Genomic DNA, 3,586 nt, shown 5'->3' on the forward strand with positions numbered 1-3,586 from the left:
ATCAGGTCTAATAGCCTTACTTTTCTTAGCTAATTACATAAAATATATTAGTTATATAGTGAAAAGTGGATATACTCCTCAGCTTGGCGGGTCCCATAAGAAGTAAAACCAAATTATGATTCAGTTCAGTGGCTTGCAGTTTGGCAACACAGCTCAGTGCTCTATATTATACAGTTATGTTACTAATTTGGCCTGTCTGAGTTTATGGTTTATCCAGGTGGAGCAATCTGATGCTATTCATAATGAAATCTTAGCTAGTCATGTGATGTGAGGGCCTTGATTTTGACAGAAAATGTGGGTTTTATTCAAGGAACTGGCAAAGGAGCCCCCAGGTTCAATTTTGCCTTTCTTATGGGGGGTCTCTTTACTCTTAGAAGGTCCAGAACCCTCAGCCCTTCTCATAAAACAGAAACGGGTCATATAACAAAATTTTGTGCTGTCCAGTTCATTGATATCAAATGTATCAGCTAGTACTTTATTTGTGCTTCTTCCAGCTCTCCAGCAGAGATGTTTGAATGGTTGTCATATTTTGCCTTGTCTAGTCTGTCTCCTCTTGGTATTCCTTGCCAAAGAACAACATTAACAGTTTACGCTAAAGGAGTGCTTTAGGCCCTGCTGTCACTGAATTTCCATTGGCCTTTCTCAAGTGTACATGTGAGACACAATAGATGCAGGAAGGAAGCAGAATTCTTGCATCCTGTTTTGGATCAAGAAGGCTTTAGCATCAACTTAGATTCTGGCACCAACAAACACAACCGCACACGCCCAGGAAGGGCTTTATACATGACGCAAGCTAAAGTGCTTCATGAGTGACATTTCTGCCTGATTTTCATTTTAGCAACCATGTGTTCCACATGCTTCAGGCGTTGTTGCTCAAATTTTCAACAGAGGTGCTTGAACATGTCCAGTCATAGTCTGTCTCGGACTCTTCTGTGGAGTAAAAAAGTAATACATTTAGTTGACCATTCAAATGTGTGCATCAATTTCTCATGATGCTTCAGTTAGCCTTTCAGTTTCTATATTGTTGGCAGTGATTGTGTTGATGTAATATATTTTATTTATGTGGAAATTATAGACATTCAGTGCATTATTTTTTCAGTGTACTGTACTCCCAGTAGAATTCCTCCTTCATGGCTCTAAATGTCATAATTCACAACAGAGAGTTATTGAGTATACTCTCACTACATCCTGACTGAGAAGTAATGTTAAGTGGTTTGGGTGTAGACCTCTTACATAAGCAGTTCTCTGAGTAGCCTCTGTATGGCTGTAATAAGGCCTTTACAGCCCCACCCACTCTACAAAGCAACACAGCACTAAAGATGATTCCAACTCCTTCAAACTTTTCAGTAGGATTCAGTAGCATTTGATAATCTAAAGGTGTTCTTGTCCACTCTGAGCCATTGAATACTAGGCTTATTTTTCAGTTATTAATCTTGAGCTAAATATATGTATATGTATGTACTGTATATGGTTCTTATAGCACTAAAAAGGGTTCTTTTATTGTTACAATGTCAAGCTTGTAACAAAAGAAGAACCATTTGTGGTGCTATATAGAACCCTTTTCAAAAACGTTCTATATAGAACCATATACAACACATCCTCCATCAATCTGAAGAACCATTTCACCATGCAAAGAACCATTTTAATATGCAAAAGGTTCTTTGAGTGGTCATGGTTCTATATAGAACCATTTTCTTTACTTGTGAATCCTTGAAGAACAATCATTTTAAAGTGTGTACCATCACTATATTACACTATACCATATTATTACCATATTATACTATACTATTATTGTGCTATATTATTACTACATTTTACTATTACTGTACTATATTATTACTACATTATACTATACTATGACTGTGCTGTATTACTAAATATAACTACTATATACTACACTATACTATAACGAACCTATATTATCACTATATTATTATTACAGGCCTGGATTCGATTCCCCAGCCCGCGACCAGGCTTCTCCAAGTATGTGAGTTTCCTCCCACAGTCCAAACACATGCAGTTAGGCCAATCGGACTAGGTGTGAGTGTATTTTGTATATAAATTAATTTTATATGTCTGTATGTCTGCCCTGTGATGGACTGGTGGCCGCTGGGATAGGCTCCAGTACCTCCCCACCCCGTGACCCAGAAGGATAAGCAGCTTAGTGTGTGTGTGGGTCTGTATTATTACTATACCACACTATACTATTATTATATTATTACTATATTCTTGCTATAAAATATTTGGTAACTATTATGAAACTAATAAGTGAGTTATGTTATTCTAAGAGGGAGGAACTGAAGCCTGGACACATACAGGCACTCAGTGTTTAAAGGGTTAAAAACAGGTCTAACATCTCTGAAAATTCTATATGGAATTGCAGTTTAGAGCTAAACATTTGGAGACACGACAATGTTTTGTAAAGCCATCCTGAGGTTGCTAAGAATGAAAAAGTGAAAAAAAATTAATGAAATGAACCTTTTTTTAGCCAACTGTGTCTGAACACATTGGAATTAGACCTCCGCATTTAACCCTTCCGTGCAGTGAAACACCACATACACACTAGTGAACACACACACACACACACACACACACACTAGGGGGCAGTGAGCACACTTGCCCGGAGTGGTGGGCAGCCCTATCCACGGTGCCTGGGGAGCAGTTGGGGGTTGGGTGCCTTGCTCAAGGGTACTTCAGTCACATACTGTCAGCTGAGGGGATTGAACCGGCGACCTTCTGGTCACAAGGCTGGTTCCCTAACCTCCAGCCCATGACTGCCCCTTTGAAAGAAGCATTTGACCCCAACGTAATTTGAACACGCAACCTTCTGATCTGGAGTCAGACGCGCTACCGTTGCGCCACGAGGTCCTCACAAGGCTGTCTACCTGCAGTGTAGCCAACGTTAGCTTGAACCTACTGTAAAGTGCACTCAGAATTAAAGGTTTGCACCCTGATTCAGTTCACAGAATGCAAAAGCAAGTGGCAGAGCAAGAGAAAAAGAAGACATTTTTAACCCATTCAGCTCTAAGCTAATTATTCATTTTGCATGTTATGCAGCAAAAACCATGAGTTATTTGTTAACTATTATGTAACTGCTATAAAACTAATATGAGTTTGAGGAACTGAAGTGTGGGCTCTTAGTGTTTAAGGGGTTAATGTTACCACTTAAATGGACAGGAATAGGTCAAATTTAGCTAGAGAGAGGGCTTTTAAAAGGAGCTGCCCACTAAAAATGCAGCCATCCGGCCTTATTTTCGTCACAGACCTGAGGGTGCGGATTCCTCTTCAGTAAAACAAAGCTGCATCCTCTTCCATGCTTATAGCTGTCCTTAAAAAGTGCAGGATTGTGGACAATTATAAGCCAGCCTGTCATGTTTTGAACATATTCAGTACATATCATTGGGTTTTTAGGGACTAGAACCTTGCATGTTGACCACCATGATCACGACACTCCAGAGCAATCACAGAAGTTGGCCAGGGCAGGAAAGACTTGCAAAGGAGCACAAACACAGGGCTTGACGACAGAGTTCCTGTCTGGAGGGTTTGTAATTCTCACCCTGGCTGAACTACTCAACAACACCACCTC

The 3,586-nt window shown here is 39.9% G+C and overlaps 1 non-coding gene across 1 annotated transcript; it reads right to left on the bottom strand.

The window, feature by feature from the left end:
• Window positions 1-2,796: 2,796 nt before the first annotated feature.
• Window positions 2,797-2,868, bottom strand: trnaw-cca. Its single transcript has one exon. It is a non-coding gene; the product is annotated as a tRNA-Trp (tRNA).
• Window positions 2,869-3,586: the final 718 nt, after the last annotated feature.

This window comes from Colossoma macropomum, unplaced genomic scaffold (assembly GCF_904425465.1).
Source record: "Colossoma macropomum unplaced genomic scaffold, Colossoma_macropomum, whole genome shotgun sequence".
In the NCBI taxonomy this organism is placed as follows: domain Eukaryota; kingdom Metazoa; phylum Chordata; class Actinopteri; order Characiformes; family Serrasalmidae; genus Colossoma; species Colossoma macropomum.